Source organism: Gymnoscopelus braueri (genome assembly GCF_963280865.1).
Source record: "Gymnoscopelus braueri genome assembly, chromosome: 16".
NCBI lineage: Eukaryota > Metazoa > Chordata > Actinopteri > Myctophiformes > Myctophidae > Gymnoscopelus > Gymnoscopelus braueri.
In genome coordinates this window covers 1,260,110-1,271,409 of record NC_137616.1, presented here as the reverse complement: position 1 = coordinate 1,271,409, position 11,300 = coordinate 1,260,110, and the positions used below count along the sequence as shown (strand labels likewise).

The 11,300-nt window shown below is 45.3% G+C and overlaps 1 protein-coding gene across 1 annotated transcript in view; it reads left to right on the top strand.

Moving 5' to 3' along the window:
• The window catches only part of tnfaip2a (tumor necrosis factor, alpha-induced protein 2a), a 389,724-nt gene that overhangs the window by 91,922 nt on the left and 286,502 nt on the right, over nucleotides 1–11,300 (top strand). The gene's annotated exons all lie outside the window — the stretch shown is intronic.

The following is an 11,300-nucleotide window of genomic DNA, read 5'->3' as shown; positions in this document are numbered from 1 at the left end:
AAAAACTTTGATTTGTATTGAAGTTGATAATAAACTTCACAATAAGCAGGCAAATAAATACAAATAAATGTAAATAATGTTCTGATGGATGGAAAAAAACAATTTTATCGTCGCTGTCGGGCAGAAACCTTGTTCTCCATATTTCAACTTTTTATATAAATGTATTTAACGTAAATTAATGCCCTACTTCTTCATACAAGACTGTCGCTCTAAAGTAGTGGAAAGAGCAGATCTACAAGCTCAGAACACGGGAACCTAATGGACGATATATAGCTTATATATGGTTATGTATCAGTATATCAGTCCGTTTTAGCAGATTCCATTCCAGTTGGCTACTATGACTGCCTATGCATTTTATTTCACGTGCCTGGGTAGGCAACCCGGCCTGCTGTTGCACACAGCAGCACAACAGGTGAATACAATTAACTTCAACAAGGATGTTATTGAGAGTTTGTGGTAAAGACACTATAAATTTCCACTGTTATGCAGATGATACACAATTATATCTATCGATGAAGCCAGATGAAACAGATCAACTGGCTAAACTTCAAGCATGTCTTATAGACATCAAGAGTTGGATGACCCGTAATTACCTACTCCTCAACTCGGACAAAACTGAAGTTATTGTACTTGGCCCTAAGCACCTCAGAGATAAATTAGCCGATAAGAATTTTACCCTAGATGGTATTACCTTGACCTCCAGGGCCACTGTAAAGAATCTGGGAGTCACGTTTGACCAAGATATGTCCTTTCAGTCCCACATAAAACAAATTTCCTTTTTTCACCTGCGTAATATTGCAAAAGTTAGGCACATTCTGTCCCAAAATGATGCAGAAAAACTTGTTCACGCATTTGTTACTTCTAGGCTGGACTATTGCAACGCTTTATTATCAGGCTGCCCAAGTAAGTCCCTAAATAGCCTGCAGCTAGTCCAAAATGCCGCTGCGCGCATACTGACAGGAACCAGAAGAAGAGATCATATCACTCCTTCATTGGCCTCTTTGCACTGGCTCCCGGTTAAAAACAGAATAGAGTTTAAAGTTCTCCTCCTCACATACAAGGCTCTCAATGGACAGGCACCAGTATATCTCAAAGAACTCATCGAGCCCTATAAACCAGCCAGAACACCATTGCGTCCACAGTATGAAAAAATGCTTACGGCTCCAGGAAACCCCCAAAATATTTGAACAGGAGGCAGAGCATTTAAGTTTCAGGCACCTCAGCTGTGGAACCTTCTCCCAGTCTCAGTCCGTGAAGCAGACACACTCTGTATATTTAAGACTAGACTAAAAACCTTTCTCTATGATAAAGCCTATAGCCGAAGTGTATAGACTCAGTCACCCTATAGTCATCCTCATCCAGATTGTGCTTGCTTCACCTTAGGGGTACCGGTAAGAGTACAGGTCGAGATCCACTTTGGTGTGTTTTACCTGCCCTATGCACAGCCCGTACTTTGAACATAGGTGGAGCGATTCACAGTTCACTAATGCCTGGAAACCCAGAGGTCTTTTATTTCATTTAGTCAGTCCCTTTATAATGTTTCTAGTTTCTTCTTCTGCTCCAGAACATCACCATCGCTGTACTGACAAAGAATCTTAGATTGAATTTAGCCTCAAATCATATTAGTTGGGTCATTTCAAGAACTTCTGTGACCGTGGAGAGCGGAGGTTCGTTTCTCAGTGGATGTGTCATCAATGAAGGTTTAATAACAATTTAAGCTCCCATGCCCCTCGCAGAAATGTGGGCAAAATATGTTAGAGCCCCAAATTAGACAGGTTAATCATGAAATGAACCCCAAAGAAATTGATACAGAGGATTTTTGATTGATTCTGGTACTTCTAGGCATGCTTAATCTAACTACTGGAAAGGTCGTCATTTTCAAGATGGCGTCCAAGATGGCTTTTAGGAGCTTAAAATGGCCAATATCTCAATGACTAATCTATATTGTCTAGAAAGGTGGTTTTGGTGTAGGTTTTAGGGCTCAAGGAATGCAACTGAATAAGTGGAATTACCATCAGTTATTTATTTATTGCTAAATCAAAGCTGGCGTCCGTCCCAAGGTGATGTCACATTGTGATAAATAGTGTAAAAAACAACGACCTTTTTTATTGACAATGAATACAATAACTCACATTTAAAGAAACAAGACCAGGAGACCTAACCTGACACCGTCAAATGGAAGAAGCTTGCGACACACATTTGTTTCACAGCCTACTTCCCATCTGAGACTTCGGTCGCAGAATCGATGACAGACAGTTTTTCTTTTTTTCAAGCTACTAGGCAGCTGATTGGATGATCCCGCCCCTAGCAGCCGCTGATTGGTTCGAACACGCAGTGTTCGGGCATGCTTACTCCCTGCGCAATCCCAGACCTCCCTGAAATCAAATGCAAATGAGATTTCCGGAGGGAGGGGGTTTACCAGGCTACAGGAGACCTGGTTCTGCCAGACCCAGAATAGATTCCTAGTACGTAACACACCACTTCATAGGCGAAAGGCATACGTCACGCTAAGCTTGGCCAATCAAAAGGAGGGACCGGGAGGAAAAACGTTGAACCGGGAGGAAAAACGTTGACCGGGAGGAAAAACTTTGAGAGGGACAGACAAAGCCTCATGTAGGCCTGACCCCCTGGGTCTGGCAAAAACATTTAAGGAAGCATGTATGTACATATATAACTCATAAAATTACTTAAATAACCACAAAGTAAGGAAAATGTATGTACTTCCACACACAATAAAAGTGGGTTTTGACCATAGACTGAAAATAAATATGGACTAAGGGGTCGTGAGACCCGTTTTGAAGCCATTGGTGAGCTATTGGTAGGTAGGCAGGGAGCGAGGAGTGGGTCTTCACTCAGTAGAACCCACACCTGATGATTCATACAAGAGAAAAGCCATTAGCTTGTACAGTTTGTGGTAAAGGTTTTGTTAACATAAGTAATTAAAAAAGGTACATAATGACCCATACCCATACACAAGACCAGAAAGCATACCCTGCTTAACCATAATTTACTAAAACGCATATCATGCTGTTTGAAAGAACACTTAAAACTATCGATTGAAAACGTTAAGTTATTATGAAAAGGTTTACTAAGGTAATAAAACCGAGTGTAAAGTCTGTTGAAGTTCCCAATGGCCCCGATTCATTATGCTGGTCGTAAATATGGGGTAAATAAAGTTCGTAAAGGAGGTCGTATTTTTGGTACTCACAAACCAATCTGGGAACCCAAAGCCAAATGAGAATGAAAAACAGCGCCCTCTGCTGTTTGTACTATCTCATGTTGGCTCTGGGACAATGACGACGCAGCACACGTGCGCAAAGGAAACCGGGGTTTTAGTCTGCCTTCACGCTCCACTTCCGGGTGGTGCAACTATGTTTTCATTCCCACTAACAATATTTCTACACGGAACACTAACACCACTTCTCCCAGAGAACATGGATCGTTTTGGTTATAAGCCCACTTGTTTCTATGATGAAAGAGCAAGTTAAAATGTGAATATCTTTCCGTGGTTTTGTCTGCTCTGCGGACGCCATTGTTAAATTAGTTTCGGCTTGTTTCGAGTAGGGAAGGATCAGCGGACACGTAAATCCCGCCCACTACATTTGATTGGGTAAAGCGCGGCGTGCTTCCTGATCTGAAGGCACGCCCACGCCCACACAGTGCGTACACGTTATGACGAACCTTCACGACAGATTCCAACGCAGAGCAGAATCTGTTCTTGAGGGATTACTCACAAACTGACGTGCAATTCTCAAAGGGGTTCGTATATCACAGAGACGTGCGTATGACCAGGTCTATATTATAATGACAGCCAGCTGGGCGTGAAAGTCCCGAGAGGTTCATTTGCATTGCTCCACGCCCCATTTTGCACCATAAAAGGCGTGAACCGTGACACAGCAGTTTGTCTCTGATCAAATCTGTCACTTTACTGAACAGTGTTGCCATGTCCGCTTATTAAAAGCGAATTTGGGCTTATTTTTTTATTTTTTATTTTATTTAGTTGCTAGTAAATATTGGTAGCTGTGGGGTGCGTTTTTTTGGGCTTGTTTCTAAAGTGTAGTTCATTATTTGGGCTTTATAACAGAGGACTCTGTTACTACTCCGATATCTTATTAAAGGACTGTATTATTCTGTAGGTACTGCTGGCTCCTGTGACTGTCGCAAGTACTATGGCTGTTTGGGGCTGAGACGGGCGGCTCAGCCAACTATGAGATATTATGAGGGCTCGGTCTTCTAGGTTTAGTTCTTCTAGGAATAGCTCTATCTCAAGTTCAAGTATTCATCAAAGTCGTTATCGTACAGCAGGTCCGCTAACCGCCCCACCGGCCGCTGTACTTATGGATAGGATATGGTGTCGTATGATCTTAGGGCGACGTCACTGGCGTCGCGTCCTTAATCGGGACGATTATCCCACCGTCATCGTCGCCTTGGTAACAGTCCCCCCGGTGACAGGATAATGTCACCATTCGCCATGCGACAATGTTTGTTATTATTTCCTTTCCTTAGTCTTCTTAATTTCCTTCCTGATGGTCTTGCTTCATCTGGCAGTTCAGGGAGTCTGATCAACCGCGCCACGGGCCTTGTGTAGGTGCGGTCTTCCACCTGTACTACCGCGGCTCTCACTCGATCGTCTCTTCCGGGTATGACACTCTTGACTCTCCCTACTGACCAGAACGCTCTGGGAAGCTGAGGGTCGATCACCAGGACGAGGGTGTCGACAGCGATGTTCTCTTTCTCTGTTAGCCACTTCTGCCTGGGTTGTTTAACCTCTCGTCGTACGCTTGGATGATGAGCTTGGTGTACGGGTGAGAGTGGGGTAGTAGGATTGGGTGTATTGCTCCGTAGTCCAGGTCATGACATCGACGGAGTCTGCCTCCTATTCTGAGTAGACCTGCGTGATACTCTGGCGCTAGGTTGCGTATCTTGCTGGTTTTCGGTAACTTAGTCCCGGCTAGGATGTGTTTTAACTCCTCTGAGACGGGCGGCTCCTCTGGGAAGCTTTCCTCCTGGATGCGTCTCAGGATGACTGCTTCTGCTCTGCGGTAGTCCTCCGATTTCAGCTCTTGGGTCTCCACTGCTTCTGCTAGATCCAGGTGCGGTTGTTTGGGCCATAGGTTATTTGCCCTCACGAGGAAGTCGGGCCCGCGACTCCAACGGTCATGACTCGCAATCTGTGTCAACGTCTTCCCCCTCGGGATGTCGTCTGCGGGGTTGGCTGCTGACTCTGCATACAGCCACTCAGCCTCCTCTGTGAGTGGTCTCTTCGACCCTGGTACCGACGAAGACCTTGTACGTGGTGGTGGTGAGTGGAGTACTTGTCCACGTTCTGCCTGGTAAGGAGTGTTAGAAATACTGCAGGGCGTTCGCTATGCTTAGTATCCATCCTAGGGTCTGCTTCCAACGCATGAACGCATAAACCCATCCTGTTGGGTGTGTCCAAATGGTTAATTGGGTAGAGGAGGTTAGGCTGGCGAAGTGCCATGAGTCTCCCTTCAGGTTGTCGTGTCGGTATGCTAGACCTTCGTCTCCCTTCGGGCTGGGGGCTCTGACGTACCGGATCGCCAGGAGCTCCTTTGGCAGGAGAGCCAGTTTGGTCTCGCGTGGGTGAACTGCGTTGTTGTGCTGTTGTGCCACCATTGATTGCACTCTATGACGGACGTCGGGCAAGGCGAGTGCGCTCCCCTCTTTATTCCAGTAATTGGTCGGGAGAGGGGATTCGTACCAGTCAAGTTCTACATCTCCGACGGGTGCGAGCGATGAAGATAGGTGTGCTATGCAGTTGGTGATCCCGGCGTAGCTGTAGGGAGGTTGGCCTAGATGGCTTAGGAAGAACCTGTGTCTGTGACTGTAATGTGCAGTCACGACGACACAGAACACCATGGTAACAAAGCCGAGGGTGACGATCGAGTTCACGTCTCTTGATTCTGTTACCTGACCTCGATGTGGATTGTTCTGGATTGGGCCTCCCAGTCCCGTGCTTGGTTCCACCTCAAGGGGGTCACGCTGGGTAGTGTACCTACTACGCCCATAGAATCTATAAGGGCCCTCTGCGTCGTTGATTGCGTTAGTTCGAGGGGCCTTCTCTCGGCTCGTGGGCGTCTCTCCCCCCAGGAGCATAGCATTATCGCTCTTGGCCTTATGGCGCCAGGTGGGCCTCTCTCCCACCGGGAGCACAGCATTATCACTCCTGGTCTTATGGCATCGGGGAGGATGAGGAGGCACTGCTGAAAAGTCTGGCATTGATGTCGGAAAGGGCCTCGCCCAGCTTGGCTTGACAGCCAGGCTGTTGGTCCTGTGTAGGGGACTAATTGCATGGACTCCTCATGTGGTAACTTCAAGGAATCTGATGTCATTTGTTGTTGGAGGGGGGTCTCCTATTGGTGGGCCTGCCCCCCCCTGCACCGTCTGTGTAGCGGATGGTGCAGTAACTGTAAGGGGTTCGTTATTAAGGTTCCCGGCCTCGTCTGGGAGTGGAGGACTGTCTCCGTCCTCCCGTCTGCTCCCCCCTGGCTCAGCTATAGGCTGCTGCTGTTCCGTCTCTTGTGAGTGGAGCGCAGACTGCAGCGGCTCTGCGGTAGGGAAGGGGTCCAGGCCCGGCTTGGCGCTGGCTAGTATAGCTGCGCGTAGTGCAGGTTCGGTACTCTCCTCGGTATGATCTTGTAGTGGCTCCGTGGGCTCGTCGGCCGGGCAGTTGCTGTTGACTGGTGGCTGCCGACTGCTTGTAGGTAGTCGATGAGTGCGTACATCAGCGGCGGGGCCCTGATCGAGCTCGGTCTTCCCGGCGTCTACAGAGGTGGAATCATGGATCCAAGGGTTGATCGCCTTCGTCTCACCCTCAGCTGCAAGTCCAATGGGTTCGCTCTCGGGCTCTGCAGCTTGATGGCTGGTTGGGGCAGCGCTTGGGAGACACGATCCGAGAGGAACATCGTCTTCCTGGGTGCTGTCCTCAACCCTGGTAGGTGCCGTGGGTACCGCGACCGCTCCTTGCGCGGCGGGCAGCTGGGTCCACTGCACAGGGACCTGCAGTTGTCTGCTCAGTGCGGACAACTGCTCGGACACGGCATTGAGCTGTGCCCAGAAAATCTTGTCAGACCTTGTCTCGGGACCGCAGGCGAGGGCTCTCGCCTGGTGTATCGCCGTGGTCATCTAGTCTGCCTATGATGGTCGGTATATCAATCTCAGTGAGCTCAACCGGGTTCACTTGCAATCAGTTGAGCTGGCTAGACTCGGACGGTCGAGGACCAAATATAACAGAGGACTCTTTTACTACTCTGATATCTTATTAAAGGACTGTATTATTCTGTAGGTACTGCTGGCTCCTGTGACTGTCGCAAGTACTATGGCTGTTTGGGGCTGAGACGGGCGGCTCAGCCAACTATGAGATATTATGAGGGCTCGGTCTTCTAGGTTTAGTTCTTCTAGGAATAGCTCTATCTCAAGTCCAAGTATTCATCAAAGTCGTTATCGTACAGCAGGTCCGCTAACCGCCCCACCGGCCGCTGTACTTATGGATAGGATATGGTCGTATGATCTTAGGGCGACGTCAGGGCCGGACTGGGAACAAAATTCAGCCCTGGCATTTTGGTCCGGACCAGCCCACCCCCCCCCCGGACCGTTTTGTCAACGGGGGGGGGGGAGCGTTTCACTGTTCAGCCCAGCCCTGCACATGAACTCTGCAGCCGCACTGAGGCCCCTGCTGGAAAGCATCCCAGCCCAAACATTAACGTAACTAATAATTGGGCCACGTGACCCTGAAATGACCGTAATAATCCTAAAACGGGAACGAAAATATTTGATTTAAAAAAAAAAAAAAAAAAAAAAAAAACTTTTTTTTTTTTTTTTTTTCTTTGGGTGGCCCAGCGGCCCACTGGCCCGCGGCCCACCGGGCATTTGCCCGGTACGCCAAATGGCCAGTCCACCCCTGGGCGACGTCACTGGCGTCTCGTCCTTAATCGGGACGATTATCCCACCGTCATCGTCGCCTTGGTAACAGGCTTGCTTCACAATTGTTCAATTATTTTAACCGGTGGTTCTCAAATAGTTTTATGTCATGGACCCCAAGTTAATATGTAGGCTAATTTATCCCTATAAGCCCCATCTGAAAATGTTTTGTGCCAGCTGGAGCCCCATACCAGATTTGTGTTGTTAGAATGTTTAAAACATCTTCCAAATATTCCACATTTTATTACAAGATTTTTTTTTAAATAGCAGATCTACAAGCTCACGACGGTTTAATTAAAGTGCTTATAATGCCCTAATCGCCAGTTGCTTCTTTTGGGCTTGTTTTCCTAGATCTGGTTGCTTATTTCTCTCACAACATCTGGCAACACTGATGCAAGTTTGAAGTTCAACTCCGTCTCCGCCGTCCCTCGTCTAAAGATAACAGATGCGGCGTCGCATCGCCTTGACAACTTACTGTTCTGTCTGGAAGCGGATCACGTAATAAATGCTCTCATGTGTAATGAGAATAAAGAAGTTTACAAGGTTCTTTCCTAACCCATTACCAAATAAAAGGCTAATAAAACGTGGAAAGGATATTATATAAGCCTTTTCTAATGAACATTGCGCACCTTTATCGAGGTAAAAAGATGATGATATCCAGCATACAAGTGGAACGCTGCTATCCGATTATGGACCAGAGATTATTGATTACTTATTGATTAAATTAGTTAATTTTGGATTAATATATCACTGTCCTACGTCGGAATGGGGAATAGATCTTCTGGACACAGCTTTCATCCACTATAGGTTCCTCATCAGATTTATTAGGCTGTTTTGTGTGGCGTTCATGTGATCAATATACAGTAGAGTAGCCTACAGTAGGCTATTACAAATTGATACCGCGGCATGGACACTGGAGGTGCGTCAGTCCCTCCGCAGTTTCATTAAGGCATCATAGCCTATTTTCATTATTACGTGACACTTTGGCTGAGATGGCCCGCTGGCAAACACACTGAGGGACCTAATAATTCAGCTCTAAATGCAACAACTGATAGCCTAGAAAATAAATAAAAAGCGGTGGAATCTACATCATGTCTATATTATGCATAGGCTACAAGCAATACATCGTTTGACATTTATTTTTAATTTTTATATATGTGTTGACAAATGTTGGGCACATATATATTTTATTTGAGGTTTGCCACTGTTGTAATTGATTTTGGCATGAAGAATAAAGCATTCTAAAGACATACGCACATTTCAGCCCTGGTAAGAAAGCCTCGGGCTGCCTGGGAACGTGCGCACCTGACGCACAAAACACAGACCAAAAAACTTTCATGAATCTGACTGCAGGTGTAGGATTTGTCTTAAATGCCGGTACGTACAAAATATGGTCGTAAATCGCTTAGTGAATCGGGGCCATTGACCCCAATGGACTGAAAATTATTCCTCAGCCGGGTGAGGTGAATCAGCACCAGCTGCTGGGCATTAATGAGAACTGCAGTGTTTTTATTACTAACGCATTGGCTTCATTTCCAGACCTAACCCTTGCCGCTTGGTTTCGACCAACGCTAATAGTGGGCGTGGCCATTCTTCGGAAGTGGTTTTGGTGCAAAACAAATGCTTGAAATTAGGGATGTTTGATAATGACTTTTTTTTTTGTTGAAAAAAAATACTTGTTTTAGTTTTTTAACTTTAAATTTTTTTAATATTATTAAAGGAGTAGTTCACCCACAAAATGACTTATTTTCTATCAATTGCACACCCCATGAAGCCTTGAATTCATGGATTTTGTTTTGTTTTTGTTGCATTCCTATGCCACTAATTTGATTCCCGTCTCCTACCGGCTAATGCATCCGGTAGGAGACACAAAGTAAATTCTTTGTGTCTCCTACCGGAAATACACCCGGTCATCAAATTATTGGCTTAGTAATGCGACAAAAACTAAAACGAAATCATGAATTCAAGGCTTCATGGCGTGTGCAATTTATAGAAAATAAGTACTTTTTTGGGTGAACTACTCCTTTAAAACACATTGCCTGCCACACACATTGCCTGCCAAGGGGGTTTTCTATAACATGCTTCCCCAATGCCAGGCTTTTTGACCATTCTGACTCATCTTTGAGGACCCACAGAATATTTTGTGCTATGACTATGAACACATGGATATCTCAAAACAAAGCTTAGAATCTCTTCTTTCATCTGAACAAAAAAGTGAGTTGATAGCATGTTCCGTTTTTTAGCTAGAGGTAGTTGAATACAGCTTGGTTTTCACCAAAAACAGCCCTTTTTCTTTAGAATCAGAGTATTTTAGTGAAGACACAGACTTTAGAGGCATACAAATGATTTCAAAAGTGTTTGACATGTATTTTGCACCTTCATTGACATCAGTCATGTAAACAATACTTGTTTATAAAAACAAATTTAAAAAACTGCTTTTGATTGTTCATTTATCGCTCTGTTTCCAAAGTGCAAGCTTATTTCAGCTCATTTCAAACATTTTTTTTTTCACTGTATTATTTTGTTTTCAAAATATATTTTTTTCAAATAATAATAAATAAATATAGCAATAAGCGGGTTTGAGGGATAAGGCAGAGGCAGGAAGAGGCAGGCAGGCAGAGAGAGAGAGAGAGAGAGAGAGAGAGAGAGAGAGAGAGAGAGAGAGAGAGAGAGAGAGAGAGAGAAGAAGTGAACATGCATTAATTAACAAAGTCATGATTTTTGTTCAGTAAATTATATTTGGACTGGTTAAATTGGGGTTTGAACCAGGGACCTACAGACTGGCAGGTAGAAAGTGTACTGACTGAGCCATTGGATAGACAGAATTGGATTTCATGTGTGGTAACTTATCATACAGCATGGATTGCTTATTATATATACAAGCTCATAACGCGTCACATTGTAGATTGGCTGTATGTGGTTACTGTAGGTGTTGTATTCATAATTAAATCTGCAAAGTAACAATAACTAAAGCTGTCATATGCTGTAATTGTAGTAGAGTAGAAGTGACAAAAATGGAAAGTAAAGTAAAAGTACCTCAAAATTGTACTGTGCATTGTAAGCATTTGTATTGGTACTTGAGTAAATGTACATAGTTACTTTTCAGCACCATTGAGGAGCCAATGACTGACAGGCTAGGTATCACCAGGTGCACTGATTGCTAGAGTGCAGAGGGACATGGGTTGATATTAATGGTCTTAACTCAAAATGTATATATGTCACAGGGTGAATGGAGATCCAGGGTGATTGAAGACAGAGCGCTCGTTTTTAGGCACGGGGCTTCGGGCGAGGCGGGGCTTTTCGAGACAGGGTTTATTAGCGAGGCTCGCGAGGAGGAGAAGGAGTGTGAGCTTGTAGAT